This window comes from Bubalus kerabau, chromosome 13 (genome assembly GCF_029407905.1).
Source record: "Bubalus kerabau isolate K-KA32 ecotype Philippines breed swamp buffalo chromosome 13, PCC_UOA_SB_1v2, whole genome shotgun sequence".
NCBI lineage: Eukaryota > Metazoa > Chordata > Mammalia > Artiodactyla > Bovidae > Bubalus > Bubalus kerabau.
In genome coordinates this window covers 17,779,075-17,795,443 of record NC_073636.1, presented here as the reverse complement: position 1 = coordinate 17,795,443, position 16,369 = coordinate 17,779,075, and the positions used below count along the sequence as shown (strand labels likewise).

At 41.6% G+C, this 16,369-nt stretch overlaps 1 protein-coding gene across 3 annotated transcripts in view; it reads left to right on the top strand.

The window, feature by feature from the left end:
• Positions 1-16,369, top strand: part of CCDC3 (coiled-coil domain containing 3) — a 95,670-nt gene that overhangs the window by 12,665 nt on the left and 66,636 nt on the right. The gene's annotated exons all lie outside the window — the stretch shown is intronic.

The window sequence follows — 16,369 nt, the reverse complement described above, 5'->3', positions numbered from 1 at the left end:
TCTTGCCTGGAGAATTCCATGGAGAGAGAGGAGCCTGGTGGGCTACAGTCCATGGGGTCACAAAGAGTCAGACACGACTGAGTGGCTAACACACTCACACAGCCAAAGTAACAGGCATGAGGTGATATCCCATTATGGCTTTGGTTTGCATTTCCTTGATTAGCTAGTCATTTGTATGTCTGTTCAGAACCTTCACCTATTTTTAAACAATCAGATGGTTTTACTATTTATTTGTAAGAGTTCCCTGTATATTTTGGACCAGATAGATGGTTTTTAAATTAAAAGGGCAATAGGTCACCCTGTTATTTTATTGTTTCCTTTGCTGCACAGGAGCTTTTTATTTTGGTGTAATCCAATTTATCAGTTTTTGCTTCTGTTGCCTGTGCTTTTGGGGTCCTGTCTAGAAAATAATTGCTCATACCAGTGTCAAGAAGCAATTTCTTTTTCTGTTTTCTAGTTTCAGGTCTTACCTGTAAGTCTTTACACTGAGTTAGTTTGTGTATATGGTGTGAAAGTATTAGTCACTTAGTCGTGTCCCACTCTTTGTGAACCCTATGGACTGTAGCCCTCCAGGATTCTCTCTCCATAGGGATTCTCCAGGCAAGAATAATGAAATGGGTAGCCATTCCCTTCTCCAGGGAATCTTCCCAACCCAGGGATCAAACCTGGGTCCCCTGCATTACAGCAGATTCTTTAGCGTCTGAGCCAACAGGGAAGCCCCGTATAGAGTGAAATAAGGGTCAACTTTCATTTATCTTCATGTGAATCCAGTTTTACCAACGTAATTTGTTAAAGAAATGAATCTTCCCCATTTTATGTTCTTGGCATTTTACTGTAGATTATTTGACTGTAACTGTGTGGATTTATTTCTGGGCTCTCTATTCTGTTCCCCTGGTCTTTGTTTTTAGGTTTGTACCATACTGTTTTAATTACTATACCTTTTAATATAACTTGAAATCAGGAGCAGTGATGCCTCCAGCTTTGTTCTTTTTTCAAGATTGCTTTGGTTAATACAACCCAGAAATCCCACTGCTGGTCATACACCGAGGAAACCAGAATTGAGAGACACATGTACCCCAGTGTTCATCACAGCACTGTTTACAATAGCTAGGACATGGAAGCAACCTAGATGTCCATCAGCAGATGAATGGATAAGAAAGCTGTGGTACATATACACAATGGAATATTACTCAGCTATTAAGAAGAACACACTTGAATCAGTTCTAATGAGGTGGATGAAACTGGAGCCTATTATACAGAGTGAAGTAAGTCAGAAAGAAAAACACCAATACAGTATATTAACATATATATATGGAATTTATAAAGATGTCTATATGCAAGACAGCAAAAGAGACACAGATATAAATAACAGACTTTTGGACTCTGTGGGAGAAGGCAAGGGTGGGATGATTTGAGAGAACAGCATTGAAACATGTATATTACCATATGTGAAATAGCTCACCAGTCCGTGTTCAATGCATGAAACAGGGCACTCAAAGCTGGTGCACTGGGACAACCCAGAGGGATGGGATGGGGAGGGAGGTGGGAGGCACATGTACACCCATGGCCGATTCATGTCAATGTGTGGTGAAAACCACTACAGTATTGCAAAGTAATTAGCCTCCAATTAAAACAAATAAATTAATTTTTAAAAAAAAAGGAAAAAGAAAGGAGGGGGAAGGACAACCTAGTTAAGCACCTAACACTTTCACATCCTGGTTGCATGACCTGCTAGTTCTGTTTCCTTGTGCAAGCACTGAATTCTCTGGGCCTCTTTATCACTAAATGAGGTTAATACACATGGGTGGTTAAAAAAAAAAAAAAAAAAAAGGTTGCTTTGGCTATTCAGAATCTTTTGCAGTTCCACACAAATTTTTGAATTGTTTTTTCCATTTCTGTGGAAAATGCCACTGAAATTTTAATAGCCATTGTTTTGAATCTCTAGATCACTGTGGGTAATATGGGCATTTTTAGCAATATTAGTTCTTCCAGTCCATAAATATGGGACCTCTCCCCATTGATTTTTGTCTTTCTCATCAATCTTATAAAATTTTCAGGGCATAGATCGTTTACTTCCTTGGTTAAATTTGTTCTTAGGTATTTTGTTCTCTTAGGTGCCATCATCGATAGGATTGTTTACTCATTTCCTTTTCAGATAGATTGTTGTTGGTGTAAACAAATACAGCTGCTTTTTGGTTTTTTTTTGTCATGTAGATTCGTATCCTGAAGCTTTACTGGATCATGTATTCTAAATTTGTGGCATGTGTGTAGAGTCTTCAGGGTTTTCTACATATAGAATCATGACATCTGCAAACAGAGATAGTTTTCCTTCCTTTGTTCCAATTTAAATGCCTTTTATGTCTTTTTTTTTTTTTTTTTTGCCAGTACTTCCAGTATTATGTTTAGTAGAATTGGCATGGGTAGGAAAGCCTTCAGTTTTCCCCACTGATTATGATGTTAGCCATGGGCTTTTCATAAATGGCCTTTATTGTGTTGAGGAAATTTCTTTTATATTTATTTTATTCAGTTTTTATCATGAATGGGTGTTGAATTTTGTCAAGTGTTTTTTTTTTTTCTGCATATTGAGATGATCATGTGGTTCAAATATTGTATTTTGTGAATGTGCTATATATTACATTGATTTGTGTATGTTAAACCAACATTCCTTCCCAGGGGAAGTTGGGAACACCACTGGTCATGGTGTTTAATCTTTTTGATACATATTTGAATCCAGTGTGCTAGTGTTATTGGGGAGTTTACACCTATATTTATCAGAGGTATTGGTCTGTAGTTTTCTATTCTTGCAGTGTCTTTGTCCAGCTATGATATCTGGTGAGGCTGCTGTCATTAAATGAGTTTGGATGTATTTCCTCTAATTTTACTTTTTGGAAGAGTTTAAGAAGCACTGGTGTTAATTCTTATTTGAATATTAGTAGAATTCAACTTTGAATCCATTTGGTCCTAGGCTTTTCGCTTTTGGGAGTTTTTAAAATTACTATTTGAATCTCTTTATTTGTTACTGGTGTGTTGAGTTTTTCTGTTTTTTGTTTCAGTCTTAACACATTGTATGTTTCTCAAAATTTATCTATTCTAAGTTTTCCAATTTGTAATTGTTCATCAATAGTCCCTTATGATTATGCTTCTTTACTTTTTAGGTACCTGCTATAATGTCACTTTCTTTTCTGTTTTTATTTCAGTTTTCTCTTTTTCCTTCTTAGTTTAGGTAAGGTTTTTTAAAATTTTTTATGTATTTAAATTGAAGGCTAATTACTTGGCAGTATTGTAGTGGTTTTTGCCATACATTGACATGAATCAGCCATGGGTGTAAATATAAGGCTTTATTGATTTTGTTTATTTCTTTCAAAAAATCAACTTAACAATTCTTTTCTGTTATTTTCTAGTCTCTATATGATTTATTTCTTCTCTAATCTTTATTATTTCCTTCCTTTGGCTAACTTTGGGTTTAGTTCTTTTGTAGTTCCTTGAGGTATAAAGTTAGGTTGTTTATTAGAGATCTCTTATAATATGGGCATTTATCACTATAAACTTTTCTCTTAGTTCTGCTTTTACTATATCCCTTAAGTTTTGGTATGTTGTATTTTCATTTTCATGTGTTTCAAGATTTAAAAAATTCCCTTTTGACATCCTCTTTGATCCAAATAGTGTACCCTCAAGGAGAGAAGGAGTTTTATTTCTCCCTTTCAAGTCTGTATGAATTTGTTTTTTTATTGCACAGGTTAGGGCTTCCTGTATGAGTTTGCGTAGATGGATGAGCTTGGACGACCTGTCTTAAGCATGATATCGTTAGTTTTTGTGCCAGCGCCTGTTAGCAGGTTAAGGAAATTTTCTTCTATTTCTGATTTGGTGAGAATTCTAATCATAAATTGAAGTTAAATTTCGTGAGAAACTCTTTCAGCATCTGAGATCATCCTGACATCTTTCTTCTTCAGTTTGTAATTAAGTACATGACATTGAATGTCAAATGCTGAACCACCCTTATATTCTCAAGATAAATCCTATTTTCAGGTACTGATGGACTTTATTTGCTAATATTTCATTGAGAATTTTTTTACACTTATGTTCATGAGAGATATTTGTTTGTAGTTTTCTTTTAATTAAAAAAAGGGCATGAGGATAATATTGGGCTTCCAAAATGGGTTGGAAAGTGTTCTTTCCTGTTCTACGGATGAGATTGTGTAGAATTGGTGGTGTTTGTTTCCCATTAAATGTTGGTGGATTAGTCTTCTGTGGACAAAAATAATATCACATAGTGGGTGGCTTCAACAAGAGACATTTGTTCTCTCTCAGTCCTGGAGGCCAGGAGCCCATGATCAGGGTGCTGGCAGAGTTGAGCTCCTCTGGGGTGTCTGTGGCTTGGAGGTGGCTCCCCTCTTCTGCCTCCTCACCTGGTCACCCCTCTGCGTATGAATGTCCTTAGTGTCCCTCCATTTGTTCTAGTTTCCCCTTCTCATAAGGCCACCGGTCAGCTTGGATGGGGCTCACCCTAACAGGCTCATTTTAACTTGATGGCTGCTTTAAAGGCCATTTCTCCAGATACAGCCATATTCTGAAGTGCTGGGGGTTAGGGCTCCAACAAATGAATTTTGGAGAGACACGATTCAGCCCGTAACGGTTTGGTAAAATCTTATCAGTGGATAATCTGTACCTGGAGTCTTCTTTTGTTGGAAGGTTCTCTACTCATTCAGTTTCTTTAATAGAAGGGACCATTCAGGGTGTCTGTCCTGGCTGTGCTAGCGTGGCAGTGCAGATCTGAGACTAGAGTTGGCTGTGGTACAAAGCTGGGTGAGGAAAAAAGAAAAAGAAAGCCAGGGACTTCCTCCATACTGTCTGGCACACTGGGGCTCCTTTTCTTGATCTAGACAGAAATAGATTTCTTGTAGAGTTCCTGCTGCATAGCGATTCAGCCCACTTTGCTTCAGGTCCCATTGTCTCTAGCTGTTTAGTTTTCAGAGTCTTCAGGTAGTTGCTTTGTGCGTTCTGTGCACAGATTTTAACATAATCAATAGGAGTCATAGGCTCCATTCAGTTTCCTTCATTTTGGCTTACTGGAAGTTGATGTTTCTGTTTGACTGGGCCCATTGAGAACATCTGGTCAGTCTTGCATGGAATGTATTACGGGGAGACAAAGAATGGTATTTATTTTCTGATGATCAAAAGCAAATAAGAATAGGGGGAGGATAACATTGAAACATGTATATTATCATATGTGAAATATATCGCCAATCCAGGTTTGATGCATGAGGCAGGGTGCTCAGGGCTGGTGCACTGGGATGACCCTGAGGGATGCGATGGGGAGGGAGATGGGAGGGGGATTCAGGATGGGGAACACGTACATCCATGGCTGATTCATGTCAATGTATGTCAAAAACCACTACAATATTATAAAATAATTAGCCTCCAATTAAATAAATTAAAAAAAAGAATGGGGGAGGAAGCAAATAGGAATGGGAAAGAGGATCTGGCATTTTTAAAGTGAAATTTGAGCCTAGATGGGTCAAGAAAATCATAATTCAGTTCATCCATATCGGACATAAAGTACAAAAGTACTTGGTTTAAAATGTCCATGGAACTTTGCCTAGACAGTCTAATTCACACGTTATTTGTTCAAGAACAAAGATATCCCTTAGGGATGGAGGAGTATAAGGTCAGTTTAACGAGTATTTGCGCACTTGTTAAGTGTAAGTTAAGGACTTTTTCTGTATTTATTCTTCTTTGATACTACATCAAAACTTGAAAAGTGATAGTTTCTTAATAGCTATGGTGCAAAATCTGAAACCTTATCAGTGAGTTTTGTCGTATTCCTACATGAAAATCCAATAGTCTTTCTTGCCCTTTGAATGGGTTTTTTAAATCCATGCATGATTTTGTAACATGATGAATTGACCATATGAAAAATACTGGTTCAGAGTTTTATAGATGTTGAAAATGTTGAGACTTTTAATTATACAGTATTAAAAAATCCATTTCATCAATATCACCATTGATCTCATCAGGAAAGTCTGAAGCAGTGGAAAGCAGTGGAAAAATGTCAAGCATGCAGTGGCAAGTTTTCTAAAATTCTACTTTTTGCTTGAAAGCTTGAGTTTTATCAGTGGCAAAAAATCTGCTATTTTTTCCTTAACATGACAGGCCTCCTTTATTCATTTTCAAGAAAATTTCTATCAAATACTCAAATCTAGAGTTTATCTGTCATTCATCCTTTCAAGTAAAAATAGCCTTTCACAAAGAAAGCCGCTAGTTCAGCTCAGAACTCAGGCATGGAGGTGCTTTGGCTTGAGATAGCCGTTGTCCTTTGAGCACTTGAAGTGCTCTGTGTGGCTTCGGATTTCTTCAGAAGTGGCAAGTGGGGCGCAGTTGCGGTGTGCAGGCCTCTCATTGTGCTGGCCTCTCTTGTAGAGCACAGGTTCTAGGGCGTGCTTGTGGGCTCTCAAGTGCCTCCTCAGGAGTTGGGCTTAGTCGCCTGTTACGGCATGTGGGATCTTCCCAGACCAGGGATCAAAACCGTGTCCCCTGCATTGGCAGATGGACCCTTAACCACTGGACCACCAGGAAAACTCATCAAGGACCTTCTGAAACTGCCTTTTTCTTTTCTGCCCACATCAGGCACTAAACAATGTAATGACTATTAGTATTATTTGGTAGCTCTGCCCTGATTTGTATTAGGTGCCATTGGTTTTGGAGAAGGCAATGGCAAGCCACTCCAGTACTCTTGCCTAGAAAATCCCATGGATGGAGGAGCCTGGTGGGGTACAGTCCATGGGGTCGCCACAAGTCGGTCGCAACTGAGCGACTTCACTTTCACTTTCCACTTTCATGCATTGGAGAAGGAAACGGCAACCCACTCCAGTGTTCTTGCCTGGAGAATCCCAGGGACAGCAGAGCCTGGTGGGCTGCTGTCTATGGGGTCGCACAGAGTTGGACACAACTGAAGCGACTTAGCAGCCATTGATTTTACTCACTTTTGCTTTTGCAGCAATAGTGCAAATGTCAACACAGTGACCCTGACATCTTAGTGTTGTTCTGAAAATAGTTTTGATCTCATGGGCTCCCCTGAAAGGAACTCAGGATCCCCCAAGAATCTGCAGACTTTGAGAATCACTGCTCTCGACCAGCTCAGTGAAGGGAGACTGTGCCCACTAACTCATGCTGCTGCTGCTGCTGCTAAGTCGCTTTAGTCGTGTCTGACTCTATGCGACCCCATACACGGCAGCCCACCAAGCTCCCCCGTCCCTGGGATTCTCCAGGCAAGAACACTAGAGTGGGTTGCTATTTCCTTCTCCAATGCATGAAAGTGAAAAGTGAAAGTGAAGTCACTCAGTCGTGTCCGACTCTTTGCGACCCCATGGACTGCGGCCTACCAGGCTCCTCCATCCATGGGATTTTCCAGGCAAGAGTACTGGAGTGGGGTGCCATTGCCTTCTCCACTAACTCATGCTAACATTGGGCAAATCCATTCACCTCAATGGATCTTTATGCTTAAAATGTAATTAATACATGCTCAATAAATATTCTTGTTCTTTGAAATAATTTCACCTCTGGAAAATGACAGGGTTATATTTTATTTCTCTAAGGGTTCTGACAACACCGAGCTTGGTTCTGTTCTAATTATCACAGTTGAGTCAACTTTCACCCGGACAAGTCAAGGGCTGTGGGTGGACAGTGATGGTGCTGATGTGAGACCGGTGTCTCCCGACTTCACGTTCACATTGTTTCTGGTCTCCATCCTGCCGACTCCCTGATCTCTCCAAAGGTGAGAGGTTTTCTTCTCATGGACTGTCATGTGCCTGACCCACTTCCTACCTGCTGACCTTCTTTTGTGCCGCTGGTCTGGTTTTGTTCTTTTATTGTGCTGTTAGTGCACACTTGTTTTTATGTGTGTGTGGCACTTGTTACAAAAACCATTAAGTAATGATTTATGACGGAGAAGGCAATGGCACCCCACTCCAATACTCTTGCCTGGAAAATCCCATGGGTGGAGGAACCTGGTGGGCTACAGTCCATGGCATCAAGAAGAGTCGGACACGACTGAGCGACTTCACTTTCACTTTTCACTTTCATGCATTGGAGAAGGAAATGGCAACCCACTCCAGTGTTCTTGCCTGGAGAATCCCAGGGATGGGGGAGCCTGGTGGGCTGCTGTCTATGGGGTCACACAGAGTCGGACACAACTGAAGTAACTTAGCAGTAGCAGCAATGATTTATGAAAAGACTGGTTCACTATCTATATCCCCCACCTGGAAGGTAAACTCCTCCTTATTGGTAGTTGTATTCCCAGAACCTCACAATCCCTCTCATGGTAGGCATGGGTACCAACATAAAGAAGGGGGTTGTGAAGTATCACATGAATGGTGTAGGCAGTAAAAGCTTGAGGAAGTCAGAGAAAGGAGGTGGTCAGTGAGGCACTGATTATTCTAGAAAGATTCTAGAGAAGCGAGGAGGCTTGATCTGGACCTTGTTGATGATCTATAATACAGTTGACCCTTGAACAACACAGGTTTGACTGGCACAGGTCCATTTATATGTAGATATTCTTCAGTAGTAAGTAGAGTACCACAAGATTCGTGATTGGTTGAATCTGAGGATACAGGGGAACCATGGATGTGGAGGGCCGACTGTGTTACATGTGGATTAACCTCTGTGTCGTTCAGGAGTCAGTGGTTTACTGTTTTCAGAGTCCTTTTGAGGTATCAAGGGTCATGTTACCAACTTATCCTCTAATTGAATGCTAGTAACTTTTAGATTGCCATTTTTAAAAACCTGACAGGTCTTTTTGTTAATTTTATTTTTTAAAATTCATTTGGCTACTCTGGGTCTAGTGATGGCCCGTGGGCTCTTCCATCTTTGTTGCAGCACGTGGAATATAAATCCCCGACCAGGGGTTGAACTCTGCATTGGGAGTGCAGAGTCTTAGCCACTGGACCACCAGGGAAGTTCCTAGATTGCCATTAGTAGATCATTCATTTGACCAGAGAGAGTCAGGACTGTGCAGTAGGTAGAGTGGTGATCTTTTTCATTCATTCATTCAGACCTTTGCCGTACAAATATTTACTATATACCTGCTATATGTCAGGCACTGGGAGTAAAAAAAGAAAAACAGAGAAGAGAGTTCCCTGCCCTCCTGGAACTTACACTGTGGTGGAATGAGGAAGAGATAGTCAATACATCAGTTGATAAGAAAAATGTCAGATGATGAGGTGTTTGGCAAAGAATTAAGAGAGGACAAGGAGGACAAGGACAAGGAGGAACTAGTAACTAGGCTGAGGAGATAAAACTTACACTGAACTCTGAATGACATAGGGCTGGCCATACAAAGACAGGTGGCAAAGCATTCCAGGGAGAAGAACAAGCCAGTGCCATTGTGCAACCTAGACCTTGCTTGACATGCTTGAGGGATGGAAAGGTATGAAGCGAGCATTATTGATGGGAAAGAATGAAATGAGATGAATCTGTAGAGGTGAGCAGGAGTCAGACCATTCAGAGCTTTCTAAGCAAACGTATGAAGTTTAGAGCTTTGTGCTTTGGGGAGCCATGGAGGCGTGGTGTGCTGTGAGTGATGCACGCTGGAGCTGGGGGCCGCCGTGGCACTGGAGAGGAACGGCTGGGTTCAGGATACATTTGGAAGTGGGGCTCTTCCTGTGTTCTTCCAGCTGTTCCCTGATCACAGTCTACTTTTCTTTCCCCACTCTTTTTTTAAGATTTTTTTTTTTTTGATGTGGTCCATTTTTAAAGTCTTTATTGAATTTGTTGCAAACATTGCTTATGTTGTTTATGCTCTGGCTTTATTGGTCATGAGGCATGTGAGATACTACTTCCCTGAACAGGTTTAAAACCTGCACCCCCTACATTGGAAAGGGGAATCTCAACCATGGGACCACCAGGGAAGCCCCTATGTTCAGTTTTAAAAGCTTTTTTTTTGTCTTTTTCCTCATCTTGTAGGGCCTCAGCCACCCCCAAGGTGTTGGCTAAATACCACATTTCCCGCAAAAGTGTTTAAAAATACACAGTAGTGATTATGTGTGAAACATTATGTCTTGACTTACATGTGCCTGTATGTACCTGCTTTGCATCTTGTAGCTCACAAGAGTGAGAATTAATGATCTCAAGGCAGGACGCCCTTTATTCCCTCTGCAGTGATCTCTGAGTGCTTCCTACATCCTCAGCACTGTGTCATGTGTTATGGAGAATATAGTAGAGGAAGACAACCTGGGGTCTGAACTGGAGCATCTAGTTAGAGACACAGTTAACCCACATGGAAAGATGGATACAGCTGCTGGGGAAGTATTTGGATACCTGGAGAGAGATGAGTTTAGACAGGGAAGAGCATGAAGGGAAGCCCAGAGATGAGGATGAGGGTGTGTGTGTTAGGACAGCAAGAGCGGTATGCGAGGGGCTCGAGGGTGAGTGTGAGGACATGTGAGTTAGTGGGTCCATGCCAGAAGCTCTTGATTTGTTATCAAGTATGTGAAGTTCACACTAGAAGGAGAAGTTCTCTGACATGTTGGAGAGGTGATTTGTAGCTGTCAGGGTTAGGGTTATCGTTTCTTCTTTACTTCTGCCTTGAACTATAAGCTTTATTGAAGCACAGCTGTTGCCTTTCTTTTAAAGTTAATTTTTATTAGAGTGCAGTTGCTTTACCATATTGGGTTAGTTTCTGCTGTACAGCAGAGTGAACAGCTATGCGTATACATATATGCCTTCTTTTTTGGATTTCCTTCCCATTTCAGTCACCACAGAGCATTGAGTAGTGTTCCCTTAGTTATACAGTACATTGTCATTAGTTATCTATTTTATGCATAGTATCAAGAGTGTATATGTGTCAATTGCAGTCTCCCAGTTCATCCCCACCACCCCCATTCTCCTCTTGGTATCCATCCAGTTGTTCTCTTGTCTGTCTCTCTTTCTGGTTTGCAAATAAGCCGTTACTTTTAAACCTTGACTAATACCCTATGTAGTTATTTAAAAAACACCCACAAACTTATTTTGGAATAAATATAGATTCACTGGCAGTTGCCAAGAAATGGAGCGAGGTCGTTGGCACCCCCTTGCCCCTTCTTCCCCACTGAGCATCTTGGGTAACTAGGGCGATAGCAGATCCGGGCGATGACATGGGTTCCATGCACGGAGCTGATTCAGATGCTGCCACGTCCGCAGGCACTTGTGTGTTTGCAGCTTCCTGTCACCACCAACACAGTCACGGCACAGAGCCATCCCGTCACCCAGGCTCCCTAGTGCTCCTCCTTACAGCGCCACCTTCTCTGCTGCCCATCCCAAGCTTTGGCAGCCGCTCACCTGTTCTCTATCTCCAGAGTTTTGTTATTTCAGTGGTTTCACAAGTAGAGCTATACTGGTTGTGGAACCTTTTGAGATGATCTTCCTTCACTCAGAGTAACCTCCATGAGGTTAATCTGACGTGTTGTAGTTCTTTTTGTTGCTGAGTAACGTTCTGTGTGATGGATGGACCATCATTTGATTCATCTCTCACCACTGAAGGACATGGGGTGGTTTTCAGTTATGAGCTGTAATGGAAAAGCTACTCTGAACACTGGCATGTAGAATTTTATGTGGACAGAAGTTTTCATTTCTCTACAGTAGATGCCCAGGAGTGTCATAGGCTGGGTCATTTGTCACTTTAAAAGAAACACTTGTCATTTTAAAAGAAGCTTTCAAACTCTTTTCCAAAGTGGCAGAATCATTTACATTCCAACCAACAGCATATGAGGGATCAAATTTTTTGTGTAGTTGCCAGCATTTGCTATTATCACAACTTTTTGTTTGAGCCATTCTGATGGATGTGCTCTCACTGTTTACTTTTTTTGAGATATAATTCACATTCTATTAAACTCTCCCTTTTAAGGTATATCATTCAGTGATTTTTTAGTATATTCTCATATAGGGTCAACCATCATCATTATCTGTATTTCCAAAGCATTTCATCCCTGGTAACGCAGGGCCCATTACCAGTCACTCCCAATTCAGCTGTCTTCCCAGCCCCTGGCAACCACTGATCTTCTGTCTCTATGGATTTCCCCATTCTAGACCCATCATATAAATGAAATATGATAATATATGGCCCTTTGTGACTGGCTTTTTTCACTTAGCATAGTATTTCATGGTTGATGCATGTTGTAATATGAATAGGTACTTCTTTCCTTTGTATGGCTAAATAACATTCTGTTGTATGAATGTACTGCATTTTGTTTATCCATCGGTTAATGGATATTTGGGTTGTTTCCACTTTTGCCTGTTATAAACAATGTTTCTCACAACATTTATGTACAAGTATTTCTGCCTATGTATGTTTTCTTTGGGGTATTTTCCTAGGAGTTGAATCGCTAGGTCACGTGGTAATTCTGCATTTAGGCTTTTGAGGAACTGCCAAACTGCTTTTCAAAGCAGCTGCATCATTTTACTTTCCCACCAGCAGTGTATGAGGGTTCTGGTTTCTCTACATCTTTGCCGACACTTGTATTTGTTTTATTGATTCTCGCCATCCTACTGGAAGTGAAGTGGTCTTACACTGTAGTTTTGATTTTTCATTTCCCTGAGGACTGATGATTTTTGCATCTTCTTTTGTGCTTATTTGGAGAAGGAAATAGCAACCCACTCCAGTGTTCTTGCCTGGAGAATCCCAGAGATGGGGGAGCCTGGTGGGCTGCCGCCTCTGGGGTCGCACAGAGTCAGACATGACTGAAGCGACTTAGCAGCAGCAGCATAGTCGATTGACAATGTCATGTTAATTCCTGCTGTACAGTGAAGTGATTCACTTATGCATACATGTGTATATATACCCGTTCCTCTTCATATTCTTTTCTATTATGGTTTATCACAGGATAGGGACTATGGTTCTCTGTGCCATAGTGTAGGACCTTGTTTATGCACTCCATATATAATAGTTTGCATCTGCTAATCCCAAACTCCCAGTCCCCCCCTCCACCCCACCCCTCAACAACCACAAGCCTGTTCTCTAAGTCTGTTCCTGCTTTGTAAATTAATTCACTTGTGTCATATAGTAATTTTTTTAAAGTTTATTTTTAATTAATTGACTTTTTCCCCTGGAGAAGGGATAGGCTACCAACTCCAGTATTCTTGGGCTTCCCTGGTGGCTCAGATGGTAAAGAATCCACCCGCAATGCGGGAAACCTGGGTTCAATCCCTGGGTTAGGAAGATCCCCTGGAGGAGGGCATGGCAACCCACTCCAGTATTCTGGCCTGGAGAATCCCCAAGGACAGAGAAGCCTGGCGGGCTGTAGTCCATGGGGTCGCAAAGAGTCAGACAGGACTGAGCGACTAATCACAACACAGCACAATTTATTTTGGGGGCCATGCCTCACGGCTTGTAGAATCTTTGTTCCCTAACCAGAGATTGAACCCAGGCCTCCAGCACTGAGAGTGTGGAGTCCTGATGGCTGGACTGTCAGGGAATTCCCCATTTGTGTTATATTTTAGATTCCACATATGTGTGATATCATATAGTGTTTGTCTTTCTGTTTCTGACTTGCTTCACTTAGTATGATCATCTCTAGGTCCATTCATGTGGTTAGAAATAGCATCATTTCATTCTTCTTTATGGCTGAGTAATATTCTGTTGTATATATGCACCACATCTTCTCTATCCATTCCTCTCTTAATGGACATTTAGGATGTTTTCATGGCTTGGCTGTTGTGAATAGTGCTGCATAGCTGTAAGATTTTGATCCATGCTAGGCGAGTACTCATTTTTATCTCATTAATAACCACATGACCTTACCATGACTCAGTTTCTCCATCAGGGAAATGGTCACAGTGGTATGGAACTTGGCTGTAATTAAACTCAGACCTTTGTGAATAATTAGTACTCTGATCCTATGGACAGCCTCATAGATGGCAGATACGCGCTTTTGCCAAGAAGTCAAACTCAGCAGGAGAATGTCCTCGCTCTGGTTTTTAAATTTTTTGCTTTATTTATTTGGCTGCACTGGGTCTTGGTTGCCTCATACGAACTCTTAGCTGTGGCATGTGGGATCCAGCGCCCTGAGCAGGGAGGGATTGCTGACATCCTGCATTGGGAGCGTGGAGTCCCAGTCACTGAACCACCAGGGAAGTCCTCTCATCCTGGTTTGTTGAAGAGGCTTCACTGAGTAGCCACCTTTCTCTATTAATTTTGCATTTCTTTTCTTGCATAATGTTTAGTCTCCAAACTATTCCAGAGTGTCTCAGCATACACATCCTGAAAAGGAAAGGAGGGGGGAACCAATTAGGAGTCTGATTCTCATTATAGGGGCTTCTGTGTCCCCAAAGAGGAGGATCCCCAAGCCAGCCTCCCCCTGAGCCTGAGAAACAGCCAGTTCTCAGGGAGTTGCCATGGAAATGTGCTCTGGTACTAGGAGGCAGTGAAGTAAAGCATTCCAGGAGTCTTGGAGGCTAGGAAATGGACATTTGGACGTCTGTTCCCAAAGTCTCCTGCAGTTGCTTTTTGCATTAAATTCTTTCTCAATGTTTCATCGTTCCCCTGTGGACACGGAGGCTGAAAGTGTGGACTGTTGCTTAGAGGCTTTACAAAGAGCAGGAGAGATCTGGAAGAGTCTGGCCATCACACTGTGGTTTTTAAATAAGACAGGATGATCATTTATACCCCTTCTTGTCTTAGAAGCAAAACATCTGTCACCATCTGAACTCTCCCCATGGACATCTTAGCTCATGCAGCCTTCTCTTGGGAAGGGGGATGTATCTTTGCCTTTGACCTTTTTTCCTTCCCCACCTGCCCTCCTCCCTGTAGACTCTGATTCTGTAGCACCCCTCCCTGGGAGCTGACCAGCAGCTTCAGCTCTCACCCGTCTCAGCATGCACCGTGGTTTTGTGTTCCGGGGACGGATCTGGGTGGTTAGGACAAACACCCCCTGGGAATCTTTGGCCAGAGGAGATTTCTCCAGTGTCCTCCATACTGCTCTGGTTCTCGCTCATCAGACCCTCAGGGATGCTGTCAAGCTTCAGTTCCCATGGCTGGTTTTCATCTTTCTTTCAGTTAAATCAGCTATGACACCTGGCAGAGCCCTGCTTCTCATGGGGGCCGAGGCAAACCCAGATGCTGCCAGCATGTTCTGGGCCCTGGTGTCCCTGGAGTGCATTCAAGGCCAGTCCATCTACTCTGCACAGACATGGGGAGAAGAATGTCAGTGCTGGAAAGGAGCTGAAAGTCATATCATCAACCCCTTAATGCAACATTATGGAAGAATTTTATTGGAAAACAAAGACCTGCCCCCAGCTATAGTTCTTAGTATGTGGCTGAGTGATGCTATTTTGACTTTAAATATAATAACTGTGATTTCAATGATAAAACTATTAAAATATTAGTAGAAGCTAGCTTAGGGTTCCAAAAGAGTGACGCCTCTGTCACAGTTTTGTACTAAAGCAAAATGGTTGGAAATATAGGTCAAAGGAAGTCAACCAATGTGTGCATGCACACACACACACACACACACGTAAAAAGTAAGGGAAGGACATTCTTGCACAGTGTCAGATGGAAACCCTGTAGGTGCTTTCTAAATCATTTCTATTTATTTGCTTTGAGAAGAGTGTCCTTTCCACCCCCTATTTCCTTATCCTGTGGCCAGAGAGTAGGGTCAGTTTCTCAGTTTTCTGGGAAATGGCTGTGGTTGAATTGAAGACCAGGGTTAGTCTCTGTGGGCTGTTTGTCTTTTTGTCTTTAAGTTCTCCCTGTGGACCTAGGCTGGCTCCCTACCTGGTATCCAAGCTTCCACCTTACCTCCTTCTCAGAGTCCCACTCTCCAGACCTCAGAGGTTTCTTCTCCCTTACCTGTCCTTTGCTGACCTGTGTTGTTTCACTCCAAGGCTCTCCTAGATACTTGAAGCTGATCCCAGAGGCTAACTGAAGGTAAAGTGGGAGAGGAGATTAGAGGCATTCCTTATTGCCTTTCCATAAACATTTACATTTTAAAGCTTTAGATCCTTTAATTCTAAAAAGAGTCAAGAGAACAGGGGAAAGACATGATAGAGGAAGGAGATTAAGAGGTATAAACAAGCAGGTATAAAATAAGATACAACTGGAATACTCTGGTGGTCCAGACTCCCCACTTCCAATGCAGAGGGTGTGGGTTTGATCCTTGGTAGGGGAACTAAGATACCACATGCCTCATGGTGTGGCCAAAAAATAAAAATATTAAAAATAAATTTAAAAAACAAAATTAAAATAAGATACAAGGATGTAATGTACAGCACAGGGAATATTGCCAACATTTTATTATAATTTAAATGGAGTATAATTTATAAAAATGCCTAATCACTATGTTATAAATGTGAAACTAGTACAGTGTTGTAAATCAACTATACTTCAGTTGAAAAAATAAAAATG